This window comes from Pan paniscus, chromosome 9 (genome assembly GCF_029289425.2).
Source record: "Pan paniscus chromosome 9, NHGRI_mPanPan1-v2.0_pri, whole genome shotgun sequence".
Classification (NCBI taxonomy): domain Eukaryota; kingdom Metazoa; phylum Chordata; class Mammalia; order Primates; family Hominidae; genus Pan; species Pan paniscus.
The window spans coordinates 38,227,114-38,251,889 of NC_073258.2; the positions used below are offsets into that span (position 1 = coordinate 38,227,114).

General features: G+C 43.5%; 1 protein-coding gene across 3 annotated transcripts in view; it reads left to right on the forward strand.

Annotated features, from left to right (window-relative positions):
• Window positions 1–24,776, forward strand: part of LDLRAD3 (low density lipoprotein receptor class A domain containing 3) — a 287,200-nt gene that overhangs the window by 62,100 nt on the left and 200,324 nt on the right. Inside the window, exon 1 of one of the 3 annotated variants that reach the window (XM_055094282.2) lies at window positions 16,227–16,415. The exons of the other annotated variants lie outside the window; for them this stretch is intronic. The gene's annotated coding sequence lies outside the window, so the exon portion shown is untranslated. Of the gene's footprint in view, window positions 1–16,226; window positions 16,416–24,776 lie in introns of those variants that run through there. 3 annotated transcript variants of the gene reach the window in all.

Below are 24,776 nucleotides of genomic sequence, written 5' to 3' on the forward strand. Positions count from 1 at the left end.
CCATAGTTACCAGAGTTACAATTAATTCACAGATTAGGGGAAAAGCCATGACTTTAGGAAGCATATGGATGAATTAAAATGTTGGCTTTTCTACTCATTAGCTGGATGCTCTTGACTTTTCCCAGCCTTGGTTTCCTTAAGGGTGCAGTCAAGGGGATGAGATGCCTCCCAGAGTTGTTCTGAGAATTAAATGGAACAGGTTTAGTGAAAGCGCTGAGCTGTGTGCCAGGCACATACGAAGTAGGAGTTACTGAATGGATGTGCGATGGTGGTTCACCCTCCCCGAATCCCAGACTGGGCACCTTGGGCTCGCTGCCTCTCCATAGCTGCTGCAGTTCCTAGTGTTTAAGAGTGTGGGTTTTAGAGTCATACAGACCTGGGTTCCATGACTGTCTGATTATGTTTCCTTGGGCAAGTTTTTGAACTCTCTGAGCCTTAGTTTTCTGCTCTGTAAACTTAGCACTGGTTCCTTCCTCCATCACATGGTGGTGGTGAACAATCCCATGACAATGCAGGATGTAGATATTTAGCTCAGTGCCTGGTGCATAAATAGTGCTCCACTGTTATCACACAGGGTGAAATTGCCTTATGGGCTCAAGCCCGTGGATTCAGACCTTACTTCTGGCTGCATCTGCCTTGCTCCAGATATCGACTATTCCCCTTCTTGCAGGGGAAGTCGCACTTTTAGCCCAAGAGGGAGGAAATGGCTGCTCCATTGCCACCATCCTGCTCAAGGTTCAGCCCTACTGGTCCCATATTTGTGCCTTGACCTGGGTTACTCTGTCCCCAACCCCACACAGTGGGCCTCAGTGACTCTCTCAGTCTGTGGGGGAGAAAGTTAACAATTCTGATTCCAAGAGCTTTGGAAAAATCCCACCTCCTCCAGCAGTCATTATTTATTTATACTTTAATCTTCATGGATTACTCTGAGTTGCTCATAGCTTTCCAGAAAGCTCCGAGTAAGTGGAAGTCGTACATGCACCCGAAGTAATTAATGCACTTTCTACTAGTGAGAGAAGGTGTAATTCGCAGGAATGTGTGTCAAGACCCACCCTGCTAAATTTATACCCTGTAATTTGCAACGTTTGTTGGCACTGAATTGGCAGGTTGGTGAGTCTAGCCTACCTGCTTTGCAATTATATCTACTGGCCGGTATTGTAGGATTGAGTAACTGGAGAGACTCATCACTTAAGTAAATTAGAACCTGCTTCTGGGACCCATCTGAGATCACCCTCTGGTAGGGAGGCTGGTTAATCATGTTTCCTTTGTGCATACTGGAGAGAATCTGATAAAGGTGAGGGAGGGAAGAGGCGAAGGCAGTCCTGAGGCTTGCCTGAGTGTGGAAGGACCGGCGGCTTGGGAAGGCATTTCTTCAGCAGTCCTCCTCAGCCAGCACTCTGGAAAAGGAAAACACAAAACTGTTAGAACAGAAATGATTTTATGGTCCATTTTATGAGCTGCATCAGCCCTAATAATCAGCTCTGGGGGAGACTCTTGTTAGTTTTTAAAACTAGAAGTCACTTTGCAGCCTCTGCAGGCCAGTGATTTTAGCACAGTCCTCGTAAATTTTCTTTCTGAGGGGAAACTGGCAGGAGAATCCGATAGGCTGCAATGTAAGCTTGTAGTTCAGGTGCTGGGAAGCGGGTGTGAGATGGTTGGATTTTTCCATGGCTATGTTTTTGTGGCCAGATAAAAGAATTGAGTGAAGATGAAATAAAGTTTGGGCAGACCCAACCCTTGTAGAAATCCCAGACCCTCAGTTTACTCCACGTGACCTCTGGTGGACTGTTCAGCCTACCTGAGTGGCCTCTTCTCCTTTGTGGAAGGGAGCAAATGAGTCTTTTGATTAAAGTTGTTATAAATATTAGATGCTTGTAAAGACTCTGGCACATGGAGAATACCCAATAAACGGTAGTTATCATTAGGGCCATTTTTATGTGAGGAGGGCATATTATTTGTCATTTGTAAAGAACACTTGGGGATGCAAACCAGGCAGAATGGGTAAACAAATTGGGTAAAATCCTATATTTTTTCAAAAAGCCATTTGAATGTGTACCTGAGGCCTGAAAATGTGGATTAGATACAGATTGTGCTTTGATGAGAGTGCAGTTGTACCTCAAGGAAAGCCTCCTCCATCCCAACTCCAGGGTTCATGGAAGACGGTAGCATTCCTATTTGGTGTTGGGACCTCTTCAAGGCTTGAGAAAATATAAGGAGGAATTTAGAATCTGGGGAGAGGGATCCTTTCTCCCAGGAGTTTGTTGGGGTCAAGAAACGTAGCTTTAAATGCTCCTATTGCAAGATTGGGTTTGTCGATACACAGGCAATTCTATGGGTGTTCCAGTCCTATGGGGTGAGAAAGAATGAATATATATATTTTTTATCTGTCTCTGTATGTGCCTGTGTCAATTCCTAGTAAATATTTATGGGCTGGCAAGTTGCAACTGGGAAAGGCCCATGTTTAACTGGCTAAATATTAATAAGCATATTCAAGAGAACTGAGGTCTTTGTTTTGTCTTCTTAAGAAATGAATCCGCTCTTATTCACTGTGTATTCACAGGAAACTGTGCTGTTCAGGGAAGAAGTACTGCCTTGTTTTCCTTGTAGGCTTTCCAGCTTGGATTTCGATTTCCACTGAGGCCTTATTTTTAAAAACATGTTTTTACAGCAGCATTACAACTGTGGAGATTATAGCAGTCTCCTACAGCTTTGGTTATGAAAATAATATATATCGTCTTTTTATTCCCTTTAATTGACCATTCTCTTACCTTCCTTTGTCTCCACATGGAGACACGGCTAGATATCTCCCTCCTTTGTATTTTTTTCTCTCTTCTCCAACACTCTGAGATCAAAGCCCAAGTAAGTACACACCTTCACTTTTATCCTGGCTTCCTGGTATCCAGTGAAATGGATTTCATACTGCTGAAATGTCCATTCTTTCCCCAACTCATATCTGTGGCTACTTCTACCTTTCTCTTCCTAGAACTTTCCTGAAGAGTTAATTTCCTTATCTTGGCAGTGCTTCCCAGGAAACTCCCTTTTTTGCTCTGAGACAGACCTTTTAATTGTATTAAATCAAATGCTTCCGAACCATAGTTTAGACCCCCTGGTCTGGGAGCAGTCATCATAGGCAGGGCTTTGATGAACTCCCTTTGCAGGATCTGGTTGGCTATCCTGGTCACCTGGATTTACAAAAGGCTAAGAATAGCATTGGAGAAGACAGTCCTGTATTATTTTTCACTTACATACCTGAAAAATTAGTTTCTATCAGAATAGAAATAGAAATGGATTTCCCCCCAGCCAGAGCTTTATGCTGAAAGATGTAAAGTGGAATTGGGAAGATAAAATTAGACTCTTTAGGAAAGAATGGGTTTCCCACCTCCACTATAATCACTGTCATGCACCCTTATAAGTGGACTGGGTGTTGCTGAAATGCAAATGCCATTCGTTCTGTTGCTGATTTGCTTACTGAAAGTTGCAGAAATTTAATCCATGCAGAAAATACTATGAGTCACTTCATTTCCTGCAACATTTTTTTTCCATTATTCATATTATGGAAAGGAGCACATCAAAAAGGCAGGTCTACAAATAACACAGTTTTCAAAAAAATTGTTTTATTTTTCTTACGAAGAAGTTTTCCAGAAATCTGTAACCAGTATCAGGAATTCTCCAGCTTTGTATACATAGCCACTCATGATCGGATTCTACTCCTTGCTTTTATCTTGCTTGTTGTCTTTGGGGTTTTGAAGATTTGAAGGAAACTGGTCAGAATTATTGACAAAGTGCTCAGGCCTCAAAAAATACTATCAGAATAAGGGATTGAAGAATATAACCTACTTTATTGTGTTTGTGTCTGGAGTATCTGAGTGTTAAAATTTGAAGCCCAGGGTAGCTCTCTGTATTGCTTGTTACATTTTAGGATTGCTTGCCCCTTGCTCCAATGGTGCAGGCAGAAGAAATGCAAACAAAGTACAGCATTAGCCTTAGCAAAACATATAACTAGGACAGTGGATCTGCTGCCAAAAATACCATCTGCTGTTTTCCAAAGCCAGAGATTGATGACTTGAGTTGTCTCTGCCTTCAGCAAATAGTCAGAGACTAAATAGATTTATTTACTTTAAGTTTGCCCAGCCCTTCATAATATTTCTTATTAGAAGAAGAATATATTTTGGAATTAGTGAAGATAGACCCAACTCTTTGATTCCCAAATCGATGCCTAAAAATTTCCAATAGCTTCCAAATTGGATTTTCTTATTACTTTTCTTTTCCAGTCTCTTTCTACATAGGGCTGCCAGGTTAACCTACCTGAAGCATTACTCATCTCATGTCACTCCCTTGCTCAAAAACGGATGATGTTGGCTTCTCCTTGTGTATCAAGTTAAGTCCAAGTTCTATAGTCTGGCACTTAAAGCTTTTCCCACCCTTATATCCTCCTCTCCATGACCATTTGCTTTCCTGCCTCCATTTAGCTCAGCGTTTCATTTGGAATAGAGGTCTGCATCATACCCAACCTGCAAACCGGCCTGGGTGGAAATTATTCCATGCAGCATTCCATGATGCTTCCCCTGGAATAAATTTCCCCCTCCTTAGAAATTCTTTTTTTTTGAGATGGAGTTTTGCTCTTGTTGCCTAGGCTGGAGTGTGATGGTGCGATCTCGGCTCACTGCAACCTCTGCTTCCATGATTCAAGCGATTCTCCTGCCTCAGCCTCCTGAGTAGCTGGGATTACAGGCATGCACCACCACGCCCGGCTGATTTTGTATTTTTAGTAGAGATGGGGTTTCTCCATGTTGGTCAGGTTGGTCTCGAACTCCTAACCTCAGGTGATCTGCCTGCCTCGGCCTCCCAAAGTGCTGCAATTACAGGCGTGAGCCACTGCACCCAGCCCCTCTTAGTAATTCTTACATTCCATTTCTTACTTTCTTCTGTGGCATTTATGGCTTCCAACTTTTATAATTATAAAATAATTGTAATTTTATAGCTCTTTAGGTGCACACTCTTCTCTCCTGCTCAATAGTAGGTTTTTGATGTGCTCAAGTCTTGTATTCCCTGCAACCTTGAGTATTGTAGGTGTCTAATGCTTTCTTTTTGGGTAAATGAATAAATCAGTTAGTTGAATGAGTGCTTACTACAAAACAGAGCATGTGATAGGCAGCGGGTATCTATTAAATATAAATATCTTGTTCCATGGCCCCAATCAGTGAAAAATGTGATTGTTGAGGAGGTCACTGGCTAGGAATTTTAGAAGTGAGAACACAGTGGTCATTGCTGTAGTCTAGATTTGGGTGGTCCTTCAACACTTCAGATGTATAATTGATTTGGGATTTGTGTATCAAAAGTTCTGCTACCACAATAATACTGATATTATAACTTTTGAAAGGGTGGAGAGGGAACCATAAGCAATTGTAACTTATGTATTCTTCATCAACAGGTCTATTCTGCTATTTTGGGGACATAGCAGAGGTCAGTTGGAAAGAGATTTAGGGAGCCAGTTAGAGCCTGATTTGCATGCTAGTTCTCATTACCTGGCTTGTCATCTTGAACCTCAATTTCCTCATCTGGAAAATGGGTATAAGTAGCTACCCGATGCAGTGTGGATTAAATGACAAACAGAAAGCACCAGTGCAGGCTCTAACACATAGTGGGTGCTCCACGAATGCAGGCATCACGTCTAAGGGAAGTCTGAGTGGCGGCCTGTCACCAGCATCATGACTGTTTGACTTCATAGTCTAACTGCATAACTGTGGGGAAGAAGGCAGGCACGGTCATAGAAGTTTGCTATTTTCTTTGAAAGTGGTTTCTTACTATTGATTTTAGCTAATCAGTTTAGATTGTTGTTCTTCTATATTCTAAAGTCTCTAGGGGTTAGGAATTCTGATTAATATATTCTATAGTAGTCTCCCCTTATCTTCGGGGGGTACATTTCAAGACCCCCAGTGGATGCCTGAAACCGAATATAGTACCAAATTGCTGTCAACTGGAACCTATTTCTGTCCATGTGTTCCACCTACAAATTTAATGCCTTTCCATCCTAACTAAGCACTTATCACACACTCTGGCTGTAACTTTTGCAGTTTGAGGTGTGACAGCAAAACTAGCACAAATTCTTTTTCCTTCTTCACAATTTCACAGATAGAAAATTTATTCTTACTGTACATCTTAGCAACCTCAGCATAAGTTTTTTTTTGCTTTCCTTACTAAGTCGAGAACTTTCACCTTTTCACTTAAAGGAAGCACTTTACAGCTTCTCTTTGGCATACCTGAATTACCAGCATCACTCTTCTTGTGCTTTGGGGCCATTATTAAATAAAATTGGTGACTGAAACACAAACATTGCAAGACAGAGGCAGTTGATCTGATAACTGAGACCGTTCCTAAGTGACTAATAGGCAGATAGTGTAGACAGTGTGTGTATGCTGGACAAAGGGAAGATTCATATCCTGGGCAGGACAGAGCAGGACGACACGAGATTTCATCACACCGCTCAGAATTGGACCACGATTCAGAACTTATGAATGGTTTATTTTTGGAATTTTCCATTAATATTTTCAGAAGTCCATTGACTGAGGGTAACTGAAACTGCAAAAAACGAAACTGCAGAAAAGGGAGGACTATTGTATTTCAAGATGTGAACTTCTGGGAATTTTAAAACTGGAAAAAAGCTGGATGGAAAAGTTGAAAAGAAAAAAGTCAGATGTTTGGGAGCAGAGGATGGAAATTTATGCAGTTTCAATTCTATTTCCATTATACTTCTAAAGTTACCGTTAATTTTGAAATATAAAAAAGTCCATTTTGTATAAATCAGCTTGCCCAAAGGTGATTATATTTGGTATATTTAGAGATAGAAATGCTGTTCCTTATTTGTACAGGCAACCTGAGAATTATTTTGTTTTCCAAATATCGCTGAGTGTTCTTATCTCTTGTCCTTTGAGCAGTACTGAGGATAATGTCTGATTCATAAGGGCAGTTTGGTAATAATACATTTTTTCTGAAATTGTGTGCTTATTAGCAGGGCTTCTTAGCCTCTCAGCAGTTTGCTGATGCAAAGGGACTTTGAAGGAATGATGTCTGTTTCTTCTTCTTCTTCTTTTTTTTTTTTTTTTTTACTTTAAGTTCCGAGATACATGTGCAGAATGTGCAGGTTTGTTACATAGGTATACATGTACCATGGTGGTTTGCTGCACCTGTCTACCCATCGTCTAGGTTTTAAGCCCTGCATACATTAGGTATTTGTCCTGATGCTCTCCCTCCCCTTGCCCCCCACCCTGCTACAGGCCCCTGTGTGTGATGTTCCCTTCCCTGTGTCCATGTGTTCTCATTGTTCAACTCCCACTTATGAGTGAGAACATGTGGTGTTTGGTTTTCTGTTCCTGTGTTAGTTTGCCGAGAGTGATGGCTTCCAGCTTGATCCATGTCCCTGCAAAGGACATGAACTCATTATTTTTTATGGCTGCATAGTATTCCATGGTATATATGTGCCATATTTTCTTTAGGAGTGATGTCTATTTCTTTGGATGGTGTTTTACAAAGTCTGTTTCCTTTTCTTCTCAGGAGTTTGCAAACCCCCAGGGGAGTGTGCCTGAATTTTTTCCTTCTCTCTAGCTGGGGTGATTGACAGTGGCTGTTACAGATGCCTTGAAATCTTTCTGCCTCCCATCCACCAGTTTTGCTGCTGCCCCATAGATAAGTGTTGTCCGCTAGGATCAGGAAGACATTGGTGGAGAGCTAAGGTAAGGCAGGCTTTGCAGGCACACCCCCTTTTTTTTCCTCAAAAAGATACTTTGTAAAAAAGTCTTCTGTTGGTTCTTTCTTTTGAAACCTTTCCTCCTGTGGTTTTTGGTTGTGTGTCCTGTTGCTGAACTGTGGGCCTGTGATTCTTGGGCCTGGCAAGTGTGTGCTGAGGTGTTCCTTCCACGCCTCCCTGTTCTTGGAGGCTGAGCTTTAAGCAGACCTTTGTGTGTTTACACAAGTTTGGGATTTTTACTGGGGTTGGAGAGGTGTCTGGAGATGGAGTTGCTCTGGGCAGAAGTTTGAACAGAAGCTGTTTTGTGGGAACACAAGAAGCTGATCTGAGAAGGAGAGACAGACAGATAGACAGAGAGAGGGGTGCATGACTGGCATGGAGCTGTGTACTAAATACAAAGGAATGGTATTACCAGCCTAGGCTTTAATGAAAATGCTGTATAACACCATTATGGGAAATGATAACTTCTGTTGTGCCCAAGGAATGGAAGCGGCTGGAAGGGTGCAGTATGGGATGTGCATGGTACCTGCAGTGATGGTAACGCCTGGAGTGCTCTTAAAGTCACAACTCCCCTTGGCTGGGTGGCCCATCACACCTGCTCCCTCCTTTCCCGCCTGCCATGGGGAGGTGGCAGAAACTTTGCTGGCGAGGTGAAATCAGCCTTTCTCTCCCAGGGTTCAGACTCCTTCCTGAACATCTATCTGGGCAGTGGTGATGACAGGGCAGTGCCTTTTTGAAAGAATTATTACGGCAAAAAAGAGGAAGAAAGCCAGGTTCAGACATCTCCCTTGGCTGCAGGCAGAAATCAGCATTCAGTTGTCTAATCTGTAGACTCATCAAACATAAATTATTCTGGATTGCTTTTCTCTCTGTGTAGCTTGCTATAAACTTTATGATTTATTTTTATTTTATTTTTTGCCAAAGACAAATAAAAAATGTTTAAACAAAAGAAGGGGGGAGCCCGCAGACGAACCATGTGGAAAAGTTCAGTGAAGACCCCCCTAGGATTCCTGATAACCAAGAATAATCCCAGAAGAGTTTGGAAAGTGAGTTGGATTGTAACTGGAGCTGGAATTGGCTTCCAGGGCAGTCCCCTACTCCCTGTTCAGATTCATTTTGGAACTGAAGCGACAGCAGCCATGTAGACTTTTCTGAATGCATCCCAGAGTCTGGCTGTTAAGCCGAGCTTCAGTAGATGCCACCGCAGAGCCTTGCGCCAGGTCTGAGAAGTTTGCATGCTTGGGGTTTATCAGGGTGTGGCTTGTGCCATTTTGGGCATTGCAGAAAAGGAGTGGGGCTGTTTTGAGTATTCAGAGAAAATGAGTGAATCAATTAAAAATAAATCCGGGACATGCCATTCCACCCCCGCCCCCTGCCCCCATTGCCTGTCCCCGTCCCCACCCCTTGTCATTGCATTGTGAACTCTTGGACTTGATAGTGAGGTTGCTGGTTGCTCAGGCTGTAGAAGGAAGAAAGGAGAGGAATGGTGTCTATAAGCCAGCTATGCTGTTCAAAAACATGTTTTTTATTTTTTATTTAAGTAAACTTTTTATAGAAACTTAACGCACATACCGAAGAGCGCGCAGATGTTAACTGGGGATCTCTATGAATTTCCATGAAGTAAACACACCTGGGGAACCAGGGCCTAGCTCAAGAAGTATAGCATTGCCAACCCCAGAGCCCTGGTGGTGCCCCCACTCCATCCTCCCCCTGCCCCCCGCCACTATTCTGACTTCCAACATCGCAAATTCCTTTCTTCTGTTTTTGAACTGGCAAGAATGTCTGGCTCCTTTTACTCCACATTAAAAAGATCTAGTTTCCACCTCATCTTCCAGGAGGTGGGTTGTAGGGTAACCCTCCACCCACTTGGGTTGCAAGGACAACTCCAAAACCTTGGCGACCCGACATCCCACAAGCCTTGGGCTCCAGACTCCAGCACTCTTGTTCCAGGCGCCCTTGAATGAGCTCGTCTGTTTTCCAGCAGAAATCGTGGCCTGATGCCACCTGGAAGACCCAGTAGCGTGGAAACAGGAGTCCAGAGCAGGCTGTAAGTGTGAGCTCACAGGGAGGGCAAGTGAGATTTGGAGAGACCTGCCACATTCCCCGCAGAGGACGAATGACGTTTACATCCCTTAATCAGAGTCAGAGGCATCCCACCCAGGCAACTGAGGTGTGGGCCTCTTGTGGGGAGTGGGGCTGGCCAGAAGGGAGGGGAGAAGTGTGGCTGTGGAAGGTGGCTCATAAGAGCTTTTATAGAATACACTTGTGTTCTAAAAGGGAATAAAAGGAAACATAGCCCTTGGGTCATTTTCTATGCTAACTCATTAATAAGCAGTCATCCACAGGTTTCTCTAAGTGATTCCTTGTTCAGTTTTTCTTTTTAGTTTGAGCCAACATTTGGGACTATAAGTTTCTGACTGTATCAAGTACTCTTATCCCAAACTTGCTTCTCTTGCGCTTTAAGGAATGCTTCATGAAAATATTTTGTAATTTGGTGAGTAAGATGACTGTTTCCTTTTGGGTTTTGTTTCTTAATGTTAAAGGAACAAATCTTTCTCTGTGTGTATGTATTTTTACAATGAGCAGCGCTATGCAACCTCTCCCCTAAATCATCTTGGCCGCTTTTGTAAGTTCTCCAGGCATATTTACTATGGTGACACTTTAAGCAATTGGTTCTGAAGAAAAGAAGCCAATAGAAAATATACCCACATTCTAAAAGGACCTCTCAGTTCCTTCCCTGCAGAGTGTGTGTTCTAAGATTGTGCAGATATAAATGTAAATACCAGTATACTATACATCTACATCTCTAGCGATGAACAAACATGGGATTCTGCTATACATATTGTTTTCCAACTTGCTCTTTCCCTTCTGACTTTATTGTGGCTATTCTTCCATGTCAGTACGTTCTAACTCCTGAATTCTTTTTAAAGGCTGATGTGGTAGTATGGCTATATTGCATCATAGGAGGGGACCTCAGAAAGTTCGTGGAAAGACAGAATTAAAAGATAAAAATATAAACTTTACTCCTCAACATAAGCTTCATCAAGTTCAAGGCACTTTGGTAAGCGATGATACCAACCATTTAGTCCATCCCTAAAGAACTGAGGGGTCTGGGAATTTAACCATGTCAATGTGTTTTTTACATTATTAACTGAAGAAAAACATTTGCCTTTGAAAGATTTTTAGGATTAGGGAACAAAATCAGAAGCCAAGACTGTAAGGAGGCTGCCTCATGGCTTCCCATTGAAATTCTCAAAAAATTGCCCTGTTGGATGAGATGAATTGAGCAGGAGCATTACTAGGATAGAGGAGGACTCTCTGGTGAAGCTTTCTGGGGCATTTTTCTGCCAAAGCTTTGGCTAACTTTCTCAAAACCTCTTATAATAAGCAGACATTATTGTTCTTTGGCCTTCCAGAAAGCTAACAAGCAAAATAGCTCTCAAGTATCCCAAAAAACTGTTGCCATGAGCTTTACTCTTGACTGGTCAACTTTCGCTGTGACTGGACTACTTTCACCTCTTGGTAGCCATGCTTTGATTGTGCTTTTTCTTCATGATTGTACTGATTAAGCCATATTTTATCATCTTTTTTTTTTTTTTTTTGAGTCTCGCTCTGTTCTCCAGGCTGGAGTGCATTGGCGTGATCTTGGCTCACTGCAACCTCCACCTCCCAGATTCAAGCAATTCTAGTGCCTCAGCCTCCCGAGTAGCTGGGATTACAGTCGTGCAGCCCCATGCCCCATGACTGTATTTTTAGTAGAGACGGGGTTTCGCCATGTTGGCCAGGCTGGTCTCCAACTCCCGACCTCAAGTGATCCACCCGCTTGGCCTCCCACAGTGCTGGAATTATAGGCATGAGCCACTACATCTGGCCCATGTTTCATTTAATACAGTTCTTCAAAGACATGCTTCAGGATCTTGGTCCCACTTGTTTAAAATTTCCATTGAAAGCTCTGTTCTACTGTGTAGCTGTTCTGGGTGTGCCAGTTTTGGCATTCATCAGGTAGAAACTTCAGTTTTTCAGTCAGAATTGTGTAAGCTAAACCAGTTGAGATGTCTGTGGGTTATTATTTCTGTTGTTTATCATGGATCCTGTTTAATTAGGGCACAAACGAAATTAATTTTTTCCTCCAAAGTAGATGTGGATGGTCTGCGGCTGCAGGCTTCATCTTCAACACTGTCTTGCCCCGTCTTAAAATGAGTTAGGTGTTTGTAAACTGCTGATTTTGGCGGGGGGCATTGTTCCCATAAACTTTTTGTAAAGCATCAGTGATTTCATCATCCTTTCACCCAAGCTTCATCGTAAATTTGATGTTTGTTCTTGCTTCAGTTTTAGCAGAATTCATGTTGCTCCAATAGGGGCTTTTTTCAAACTGATGTCTTATCCTTCTTAGTTCCTCAAGCTCGATCCTGTTCAGACATGTTATAACAAGTTAGTACGAGTTTATTTGGGTACAGAAAAATTTTAAAATCCATGCATAGTTTTCTCATAATATGCATTTTCACAAACTTTGAAGATCCCTTTCATTTACCTATCTCCTCTTATAGACACTTGAGTTCTTTAAAGTTTTGGACTTTTACAAGTGATGCTATAAATAAAAAAAACCCAGCCTTTTATGTGTTTCTCCCTGCATTTATATATTTCTAAGGCTAGATTCCTAGAAATACAATCAGTGGATCCAAAGGTAAGCTCATTATAAATTGTGCCAGGTGCTGTCAAATGGCCCTAGAGAGATGGTACCAGTTTATACTCCCACCAGTAGGGTCTGAGGGTGCCAGTTTCCTCACCCTGCCAACCCTCAAGAGTACCCATCTTTTCAACTTTTGCCAGTCGCATTGTTTTAAACAATGGCATTTCACGTGCATTTGTTTACCTGCTAGTGAGGCTGTGCATCTTTTCATTTATTAGCCATGTTTATTTTTTGTGCCATGCTTGTTCGTTTTCTTTATTCATTTTTTTCTTGGTTTGTTTGCAGTTCTCTTAAGGAGTTCCAATTAGGGACATAGAGGATTGTTTTAAAACACGCATTTAGAAAAAAAAGTCTCGATGGGCATTTCTGGCTATAAAACTCTATAAAAGACCAAGTACTTCTTCTTTCTGGCATTGAAGGCTTTGGTTTTCTGCTTTGTTTTTATTTAATTAGGTGAAATTTTTCCTCCTGGCTGGAGAGTCCGGCTGTCTGTAAATGCATTATCATTTGTGCAGCACGGGGTAGATTGTGATGTGAGCTGGAAAGTGAACCATGGCAGGGCAGGGGTTGGAGCCTGTTGGAGCTGATTATCGCGGGTGTTCAGTGCAAAGCTGAATCTCTTGCCCCGTGTCTCTTAAAAACCATGGTCTCTCATGTTGTTAGCATAAAGGCACTTGATTGACAAAAGGAGAGACAGGGAGAGTCTCTGGAGATGTGCTGGCACTCTGGTTCATTATGTTTCTTTATTCTGCTGGCATTTCCTATGTCAGTCTTGCTTCGTGTGGAGCCATTATTCCTCTCTTCACATCCAGGTCATGTGGAGAGCTGCCATCTTCCATATAGGTAGATAACCTGGCCTCATTGTTCATAGGACACCAGAGCTTCCAGGAATGGGGTGGCCAAGGGCCTGGGTCCCAGCACTTCAGTGGCCGTTGATAACAGAGGCAAGCTTTCGACTGAACCCCTTTAGGCTCCTTCATTCCTGCCAGCTCACCCTTACCTCTCCAGTAGTAAAGGGCTTGTGCCTTTGCCTGCTCTGGGTGAGAGTCCCAGAGCACAGTAGCCCATCACACTGTGTTGCAGCTGTCACTATTCCCTGGATACAGAAAGAAACAAATAAAGGCCAAAGTTAGGGTGCTAATGGTTTGGGATTCACCATGGGGAGAAGGTGAATCAACCTCTCTGTGGATGGAGGACTGGAGGCGTGACTGAGAGGCGGTCTGCCACCCAGTGCAGAGCAGAAACAGAGGGCTGACTCAGAGAGGCGTTGTCACCTGCTGGATGCACTTGGGCCTGGCTCTCTTCCCCTTTAACATGTGTCTGACTTTGATTTCCTGTGAGCTGGCTCTGTGGGCATGGGTCATCACAGAATGCAGGGTTTGTCTATGGGCAGCTGTGTCAGATGATGCTGACAGCACATGTTATCACATGCAAAGTCCTTGTGCCCCGGAGTTCTGGAGGCAAGCTTTTACCTGCCAAAGTTGCAGTATGAAGTACTGGACTACATTTGAATTTTTACTTTGAGCCATGAAGAATTACTGGTTTACACTCAAGCTAATCTGGAGGTAAAGGTTGCCTCACAGAAAATCCTAGGGTCCATAGCCTTCTCAGGAAAGAAAATAATAATATGAATAAAAAATAATATGAATAAAAACATGAATTTTTGGTTCCTATGCCTGCTCCTACCTTTTAAAATAAGCAAGTTATTATCTGAGCGTGAAGAGACATGTTTTAGTTCTGTAATCTTAAAATGCATGCAAATAGGGACTGTCCACAAGATGGAGGAATAATCCTAATTTGAAGGAATAATCCACAAGATGTTTATAGTATTTTAGCACAGGGAAGCAACAGTCCATTTTTCCCTCCTTCTTTTTCTCTCTCCATTTCGATAGACACTCTGTTGTGGGCTCTGGGCTACATTAGAACACATTTCCTCCTGTAGTTTAAAAGTTGTTCATGAGTTGTGGGGGGAAGAAAGGCACCCAACAGAAATTTGTGGAGCATTATGGTAAATGAAGAGATAGAGGTTTGCATAAGTTATGTTGAGAGGTCTGAGTGGGGGCTTGTACATTTTCTTGGGGGACTAGGGAGAAAACCCCTGGAGAGGTGGGCTGGCCAGGATACCCAGGGCGCCTCTGCTGACCCAGGGACCTTGAGTTTTACCCGCTGTGGAATGGGGATTTGAAACAGCATGTGACGTGGTCAGATTTGTTCTATAGCTGTGTGAAGGATGCTTTTAGAGGCCAAGACTGGAGCCAGGAAAGCCAGTAAGGAAGCCATTAGTGCCAAAGAGGTAAGAGAAGCATTTGGACTAGGGTTGTGAGTGACAGGGATGGGACATATTAATGAAAGCATCAGTTGGTTGATGGCGGTGGGGGTGAGGGAGAGGGATGGTTGGTGGTTCTGCCAGCTGAGATGGCGCATGATGCAGGAGGAGCAGCTTTAGAAGAAAACCCCAACATTCTGTTTTGGACATGCTGAGCTTGTGCCAGGGATGGAAGTATCTTTGGCAATACGGGGTGGAAATGTGAAGCCAAGGGTGGATGGAGGATGTCGTTGAAGGGAGGAGAACTGAATTGGCGGTGTTGGTTTGGAAGTTATCACCGTGAAGGTCCAACTAATAGTGGACAAAATGACTTAACTAGGGAAGATATCGCTTGTTTAAGCAGTTGGGAGCAAAACTCTGAAGGCTGTTAAGGGAGGGAAAGGAGCTTCCGAGACGACTGAGAAGGAATGATCAGAGAGCCAGGTGTGTGTTAACGGGAGGCAGAGGAAGAGAAGAATATGGTGTGAGGGTGGCCAAGGGAATGGAGTTTCAGAAGGAGGGAATGATCTAGCTGATCCAAAGCAGCAGAATTGTGCCTAAGGAAGAGATGGAAAATTAACATTTGAATTCAATGATTGGGAGGCCCCCTGGTGACTTTGTGAAGACAGATTCAGGAGAGAGTGATGGTGGTGGGAACCGGACAGATGGCAAGGGATTGAAGAATATGCAGACTGTAGGGTTTAAACCTTCTTTTCTTTTAGACGGGGTCTGGCTCTGTCTCCCAGGCTGGAGTGCAGTGGCGTGATCTTGGCTCACTGCAACCTCTGCCTGCCGGGCTCAAGTGATCCTCCCACCTCAGCCTCCTGAGTAGCTGTGACTTACAGGCACATGCCACTATGCCTGGCTAATTTTTAATTCTTTCTTTTTTTGGTAGAAATGACGTCTCACTATATACTCCAGGCTGATCTTGAACTTCTAGGCTCAAGTAATCCTCCTACCTGAGCCCTGCAAGTGCTGAGATTACAGGCGTGAGCCACTGTGCCTGGCCTCAAACGTATTTAAAGGTTAATCATGGTCTCAGCGTTCACCAGGCCTTTGACTTCTTCCAGTGTCTTGATATTGAGCTGCCCCTGTTAGCAGGGAGCAATGGAGTCACCTGAAGAACTGGACCCACACTGTGGCGCACGTTATTTCAATTTACTGAAAAATCGTTTCCTAATAAACAGTTCCCTTCTGTTCTTTCATCTCGCCTGGTATGATTCTATTGTATTCAGTTCAGGGTGGATCCTTTTACACTTCAGATCACCCTTCCTCTAATTATTAATCATGTAACTACATTAGAATGCTTTGTCTTATGAAATGACGTGTTATGTACCTACATTACATCTAGCCTTTATATCATAGTAATTCTTTAATCGTGAATTATAACACCTTTAAGAAATGAGCCCTAGTTAATCTTATGGCCACTATTTGCATGCTGTCATAAAATGTGTGAAAAATTCAGAAGCTTCTACTGAATTTTAGTATTTTTTTTTCTTTAAGAGGTTTTCTGGTATGAGTGATACGCAGTGAGAATTCTAATGTTTCCAGGTCTGTGACTACTTTGCTCCAATACCAAGATGGACAGAACAGCCCTTTGATTACCCAGGGAGCCTGTCAAGTTTGCATCTGGTCAATCTCTGTTTTATATATAAGGAAACTGAGGCACAGGGTGGGTAAGTAATTCCCTGAGCTTGGAAATTAATGGTAATAGAATTCAGTGTATGGGCTCCAGGGCTGACTCAAATGAGAAGGGCTCTATAATCCATCTTTAATTTTTAAACTTGCTTCGTTTTCTGGAAGGTCATAAGCTACCTTTTCATAGGCTACCCTTTGCAATCTGGAAACCCCAAACAGGTTCGTCTACACAGTTTCAGCCCTTTAAAACAGATTTACCAAACCTGATAGTCTCTTGCAAAGGTAAATTGCTTGCTCAGGAGGTCTGAAAGCTGCGATCATTCAGACATGCATACTAAAGTGGGGACTCCAGCAGTAAACACTGCTTAACTCTGGCACTTTCTAGATGTACAAACATCATTTGCTCAAGAAGTCAGCTAATTACTCATGATGGAGGGCCTGTCGTCGTGCTCAGGAGGGAGTGTGCCTGCGTGAGCAGATTGTAGAAGCGGGATGGACCAGTTTAATGGATTAAGCTACTTAAGAAAATTTAAAAAGACTCACCGGTTAATATGCACACCCTCTTTGCTTGACGGAAACAGGCTGGCGTTTTTGATCTCCCTGGCGGGGTTGCTTTCCCAATCAGAAGTGATAAGCCAAATAATCATTTATTTGCTGAGACATGATGGAAGATTATGGATAATTGAAGTGAACCAGAGAGACCCTTTAATCCATAGGGAACGGGAGGCAGGTGTGATTCCCGTCCCTTTGGAGATTATTTTCTCCTATTGCAGGGGGCCATGGGGACTAGCCGTCTCCTAGCTGAGTAGAGAAGGTCAGAATTGTAAAGTGCAGAGGCCAGAATTGGGTCTCATCTGGGAGCTGGAGACTTGGATTCTCTGGCCAGCTCCAGCACTGCCTTTTGATGAGCTGGTTGCTCTCTGGGTTTTTGTCTGTCTGTATTAAACAAGAGGAACTATCTTCAGTGCCTGCCTTTCAAGGATATTTTCAGTCCCTCAGAGGAGGAGCTCTATGTCAATCCCACTTATTATTTTAAATGCTGAAGACTCTATCTAGGACAGGCAGATGATGTGTGTTTGCCTGCTATGGGGACGATTACGAGTCCACAGAAACAAAGAATGAGTGGGGGAATTTGATTGTCGTCTGTTACTGCCTTACTTTATGCATGGGGAAACTGAGGCTCAGGGAAGTGAAGCAACTCCCCCAAAGCCCAGTGGTGAGTCCCATATGCCTTTCTCATTTGACCTGCTTTATAGCTTTATAGTTGTTTGGAAGGGTTCATTCATGTGTATAGTTTGGCTGCTATTAAAGAGCTCTAGGAATGATTTAAGGAGGGCTAATTATTTCTTAGGAATAATTAAGCTGAGGCCATCATGTATGAGAAGACACACAGCCAGGGTCTGCACTGGGAGGTCTTTAACTGTGTCCTTAAAACCTGGTGTCTGGCCCCACAATCTGCTTTTCTGGATCTAAGTGACCACCACGTTCCAGCTAACTAGCCCAGATTCCAGCAGGCTTCCCATCTGACCAGACTACACCCACTCTAGAGAGGCAGGAAGAGAAAAGGGACCCAGCCTTCTCTGACTCAGAGAGTCAGTAAGAATGTATGGAGGGAAGGAAGGAGTAACATATACTAGTACCATTTATTAAACCCCAAGTATATACCACCTCCTCTCTTATATATACTTTATCCTTCTGTCTCTTGTATGTCCACATTTTACCTATATATATATTTTATATCTATATCTATAGCTATATCCATATCTATATCTATAGCCATATCTTTGTCATTATTTGTATCTATCATCCCTCTATCCCTCAGCAATGCTGCCAGGGATGTGGGGTTTCCTCAGTTTTACAAATGGAAAATTGAAGCTCAGAGAGGGTAGCTCACTTGTCTGAAGTTGCCACAGCTAGTTATGGTTATAAGAGAATTAGGCATTAGAACCCAAGTCTGGCTCACTCCTGAGCTCATGCTCTTTTTAACAGACTGCCTTCCCAGAAGGGAGGACAAGGGATTGGGCTTCACTGTCTGGTTTCCCTGCCTTCCCCCATCCTTCACCCTCAAACCACTTCTTCTGTGCTGGCCACCCTGGTTTTTGACTCTGCTCTGTGCCTTTGGCCCCTCCTTAGCTGCAAAAGCCAGGGGGCCCTACCAAGTCACAGCCTTGGCTATCCCCAGCTGAGCCCATCTGAGCCTTGCTCAGCCTTCTGCAGCCCCATGTTGAGGGGCGAGGAGGCAGATGGTGTGGACTATTCTAAGGAAGACAGCTTTACTGTGGCTTTCCTCACCCTGACTTCTTAGGGAGTTAGTACTCAAAAAATATCTGACCTACTGGCTAGGCCTTGCTATTTCTGTTTTTGGAATGTCATGGCTTAGTAAGTTTGGTGGGTAAATCTATCTTAGGAGATAACATTTATTTTTTCCTCCACAATCAGCTTCTACCCTGCAACTGTTGCTGCCTTTCAGAATATGAAAAGAGCTCATAATAGATGGAATCTCCCAGAAGAAGTTCTTTGCATTTGCTCTTTCTTTTCCAGTATGAACGCTTGCCCCCTTTTATCTCGCATTCCTTTGTAGTTGGTGGGGTTTTTGAAGCGAGAATATAGTGGTAAATGCTTCCATATGTCTTTCACAGGGTTTTTTTCCTAAAATATTAGTGTAATTTTTGTTCCTTATAATAAAATTTTAGCAATGAAACATTTTTTTAAAGGGTAGCGAAAAGTTACCAAGAATAGCACAAATCCCGCTGTGTGCCTGCACCCAGTTCCACTGAATTCTAATATTTTGCCATGCTGGCTTCAGATATATATATATATATATTTTTGAGATGGAGTCTTGCTCTCTCTCCCAGTCTGGAGTGCAGTGGTGTGATCTCGGCTCACTGCAAGCACCACCTCCAGGGTTCACGCCATTCTCCTGCCTCAGCCTCCCGAGTAGCTGGGACTATAGGCGCCCGCCACCACTCCTGGCTAATTTTTTGTATTTTTTAGTAGAGACGGGGTTTCACCCTGTTAGCCAGGATGGGCTTGATCTCCTGACCTTGTGATCTGCCCGCCTCGGCCTCCCAAAGTGCTGGGATTACAGGTGTGAGCCACCGTGCCCGGCCCAGATTTTTTTTTAAGACAAATCTTGCAGTTGAAGTTCATTGTGTACGATCCCAGTTGCCAGAGGTACCCATGATCCTGAATTTGATTTTTTTTTTTTTTTTGAGATGGAGTTTCGCTCTTGTTGCCCAGGCTGGAGTGCAATGGCATGATCTTGGCTCACTGCAACCTCTGCCTCCCAGGTTCTAGCGATTCTCCTGCCCCATCCTCCTGAGTAGCTGGGGCTATAGGCATGCACCACCACGCCCAGCTAATTTTTGTATTTTTCATAGAGACGGGGTTTCACCATGTTGGTCAGGCTGGTCTCAAGCTCCCGACCTTAGATGATCTGCCCGCCTTGGCCTCCCAAAGTGCTGGGATTACAGATGTGAGCCACCACACCAGGCCCTGAATTTGATATTTACCTCTCCTGTACATTTAAAAAATCTGTATGTACCCATTAAAATAGTATTTTTTAAACAGGATGTAGGTGATATTCTGCAGTTCGCTCTTTTCACTTAGCAGTAAGTTTCTCAGATTTACCTATGTTGAGTGATGTAAACCCTAGTTCATTTAATTGAAGCTCTGAGTAGCCTTTTCATTGTGTGAATGTACCCTGTTTTCTCATCCATTCTCCTTTTGATGAACATTTAGTTTGTCTTACAGTTTTGTATTATAGTAGTGTCTCACTGAATGTTCTCTTGCTGTTGCCCTGTGCACATGTACAGGTTTGTCCCTAGGCCTAGGGTATCTATTAGGATTGGCTGGGTCAAAGTGTCAGAGGCATTTAAACCAGAGTGATTCCATCTTAATAGGGGCTGGATAAAATGAGGCTGAGACCTACTGGGCCACATTCCCAGGAGGTTAGGCATTCTAAGTCACAGGATGAGATAGGAGGTCAGTAGAACATACAGGTCATAAAGACCTGCTGATACAACAGATTTCAGTAAAGAAGCCAGCTAAAACCCACCAAAAGCGAGATGGCGAGGAACATGACCTCTGGTCGTCCTCATTACTCATTATATGCTAATTACGATGCCTTAGCATGCTAAAAGACACTCCCACAAGTGCCATAACAGTTTCCAAATGCCATAGCAACATCAGGAAGTTACCCTATATGGTCTAAAATGGGGAGGAGTCCTCACTTCCAGGAATTGCCCACCCCTTTCCTAGAAAACTTATGAATAATCCACCCTGTGTTTAGCATGTAATCAAGAAATAACCATAAAAATGAGCAACCAGCAGCCATTGGGGCTGCTTTGCCTATGGAGTAGGCATTCTCTTATTCTTTTGCTTTCTTAATAAACTTGCTCTCACGTTACTCCGGATTCACCTTGAATTCTTTCTTACATGAGATCCAAGAACCCTCTCTTGGAGTTTGGATCGGGACCCTTTTCCAGTAACAAAAGTGTGTGAGCTTCACTAGGAGTTGCCAAATTGCTCTTCAGATGTGCCGTGTATGAGTTCCTGTTCCTCCCCATCTTCTTGCCACTTAAGAATGTCAGGCTTCAAATTTTTGCAAGTTGGGTGTAAAAGAGAGCCCTCTTGTTCCATTAATCATTCTTTGATTACAAGTCAGATTGAGTATATATTAAGTGGCTATTTGAGTTTCCTCATCAGTGAAAGTACCTGTTCATGTGCTTTGTCCATTTTTCTACTGGGCTGCTTGTATTTTCTTATATCATTTTGTCAGAAAATTCTAGATATTGATACTTCGTGGGTTATACATGTGGCAGATAATCTTTTTCTAGTTTGTGGCTTCTCTTTCAACTTTGTTTATATCTATTGATGATTAGGAGTCTTACATTTTAATGCAGTTGTATTTATCAGTCTTCTCCTTTGTGGCCTCTCCTTTGAGTCTTATTTAAGAATTTCTTCCTTACCCTGAGCTCATAGAGATACATTTTGGGGCCTATATGAAGATCATTTTGCTTTTCTGGCCTTATTGCTTAGTTGGCTTTGGTATTTTCCTTATTTGCCCTGCCTGGAGGCATCTGCATGGAGCAGAAGAGAGGCTATCGAATGGTTCCCAGTGGCTGTGGAAATTGCTGCAGTTGTTCTTGGGTACAAGGGGCTGGGCTGAACTTGGGGTTGTAGCAAAATCCTTCTTTTTGGGCAGTGGCTGTTTCTGAGAGGTGCTGAAGTGCAGAGTCGATTGGCTCTCTCATAAGCCCTGGCTTATCACAAGCCAGATAAAATTGGTCGTAAAGTTGTCTCCTCCTTCAGTTTAGTGGCATGCCCAGCTCACTTCCTCCTGCTGCTGCTGATTGAGCTGAAAAGACAGAAGGCATAGGAGGATGGCTCCTGCTCCGGGTTCTCTCCCAGGCCTGACCGGCAGCCAGCCCTTGGCAAGGACATGGGTATGAGTGAAAAGCAAGCGCTTGCAAAAGTTCTTCCAGAAGCTCTTGACTTCAGTGCCTTTACTCCTGGGAGCCCAGAAGTGTTCTTCACCCCAATCTCATTTATCCATTGCATATTGCGTGGCAGATTATAAATGGGGTCAACTCCTGTTTAGATAAATTCACAGAATTTAAGAATGTCAGAACTGGAAAGGTTCTAAAGGTTCAACAGGTTCTGTTGCCTGTTCATGCAGTCAATAGGCATTTATGGAGAGTCTTCTAGGCACCTGGCACTTGCTAGTTGCTGAGGATGCAGCAGCAAGAAGACATGGTGTTGGGAGCAGCCAGTCAACAACGGGGCTTATTTCAGAGTGGTGGATGTGATGGGATAGGGAGGATATGCCTTGAGATTGGCCACTTCTGTCATTTTCTTATTTTACATAAGCCTGTAGTCGTCTAGTGCAGGGAGTCGGTTGGCAAATGGGCTAAAGTCAGCCATCACCTGCTTGTAGACACTCCTCTGAACCAGGTATGGCTTTTACATATTTAAATGGTTGGGAAAAAAATCAGACATTTATAATATATTTTGATAATGGGAAGCACTAACTTTGAACCTCAATTAAGTGAAATGTTAATTACCCTTCCCAAAAAGAATTCCATTTTTTTCTTAGTAGACCTATATTACAGAAAATTGTTCCCAATGATTATGAAAATATTTTGAATTTAATCAATAAAAATTTGTGGAATATTCTTTTCTCTCCTCTTATATAGGTACCTTAATTTGGCTTCTTGGCCTACACTGCCTGAAATATTTACTCTGGCCATTTGCAGACTTGTTCTAGCTGTGTGACCTTGGGCAAGTTACTTCTTCAGTTTCTGTTTCCTCATCTGCAAAATGGAAATGGTGCCTATTTCATAGGGCAATTGTAAGGAGTAAAAAAGAACTGAAGGGCCGGGCGCAGTGGCTCACGCCTGTAATCCAAGCACTTTGGGAGGCTGAGGCAGGCGGATCACAAGGTCAGGAGATTGAGACCATCCTGGTCAATATGGGGAAACCCCGTCTCTACTAAAAATACAAAAAAATTAGCTGGGCGTGGTGGCACATGCCTGTAATCCCAGCTACTTGGGAGGCTGAGACAGAAGAATCGCTTGAACCCTGGAGGCGGAGGTTGCAGTGAGCCGAGATCGTGTCACTGTACTCTAGCCTGGCAACAGAGTAAGGCTCCATCTCAAAACAAACAAACAAACAAACAAAAACTGATGTTCCATTTCTGCCATGTGTATGTGTTTCAGTAGATGTCAGGTCTTCCCTAGTGAAAAGTCCATAATAATTGATTTCTTGAGGGCTGTTAAAGGGAGCAGGAGGAGGGATGGGACAAGGGTGGCGCCAGGACTCAGTGCTCATCTTGGAGGTCAGTATCATGACAAACAGCATCTTCCAGAGTTGCCATCAGACCCCCAAACTGTGGACCTTGGATCTCACAAAGGCCATATCCCGATGGCTCTGCAAACCCCCACTAGATTAACACTGCTGCAACATAATTTTCCTCATGAAATGCACTGAAGCATAACTAAAAAAATGTAAGTAGCAGCTATCAGGCCCTTAATGAGGCTATAAATACAGCACGAAAATAATTTATAAAACTATTTCCTGGTGAAAAACTGTCCTTTACCTAGACCTCTTTGCTTGCCCCATTAATAACAGCCATTGGCTTTCTTTACTAACTCGCTTTGTAAGAAAGGAACGAAGCCTTTATCATTTTGTAACTCATGCTGCTTTACCCTTGTAGGAGAAACAACCATATAGCTGTACAAAGTGCAGACACCTCATGGCACAGTAGGCAGCTAGGCCCACTCACTATCCCGGTGACTGGCTCCATCCATCAGTTGTTCCTGCTGCAGAATTGCATACCATCTTCTTTTAGGATCATAGGCAGTGTAAATATGAAATCTGTGGATATCAATAGCCAGTGGTCCTGGGCTGAACCCAGGGGCCATGTTATACCTTCTCACCAATTTCCCTGGGCTGTCTTCCTTGAACAGTTGGGTAAATGGAGGCTGGGGCTACTGGAATGAGCTCACAGGGCAGGGTTGCCTGAAGAGTCTAGACAGAGCTAGAGATCTGGCTGTGCTCAGGTGCTTAGACCCAGAAGGCCCATCTTCGCCCCAAACTCAGACAGCCTTGTGTGACTCTTCTTGGTGACAGCTAGAGTGCTCCTCATAGTCAGGCTCCAGCAGGAAGCAGTTTGATGGGAACCGAATGGGAAGTGCACAGGACAGATGTCTCGGTTCCTTCTGTCACTGATGCTACTGTGTGGAGCAACCTAGAGTCGAGGAGGTCTTCAGGGATTTTCTAGGGATGTTTGTAAACAGATCACTGCAGAGCCGCTCACTCACTGGCCTTGTGCCTGTGCATGGAGAGAGAGAGAGAGAGTGTGTGTGTGTGTGTGTGTGTGTGTGTGTACGTTTGAAGAAGACAGTCACGGAAAACAGACAGTGGCCTTCAGTGGCCTCATGACACTATGTTTGTTGGCACTGGGCAGTGGAAAGAGGTTGTTAATTCTCTGGGGAGGTTTTAGACAAGATCCGTTTGAGATCTGCAAAACCAAATGCTAAGCCGTATGTGTGTCTGTACCTATGTATGGGTGTATGTCTTGCTTTTGCTGTTCATTGAGCCTTCAGATCCAGATTGTCAGGAAGCAGAGGATAAAAATGAAGGCCACTGGGCAGAAGTTGGAAAGCAGGGCTGTCATGGTTTCCAGATGTCAGTTCTAGATTGCATCATGACAAGGGGTCCCCCTAGGGCAGGAAGAACAGCAGTAGGAGAGGAGAGAGCCAGGAGGACTCCAGCTGGTAGGATGGAATTCCCATTTCTCAGCTGGAAAAGTCAACATCACTAACTGCACGTTCTGGAGTAATTTGAGTGGAATGCAGCAGCTGTCTGAGTTTTTGTAGTTGCCCCAGTTTGGGCCC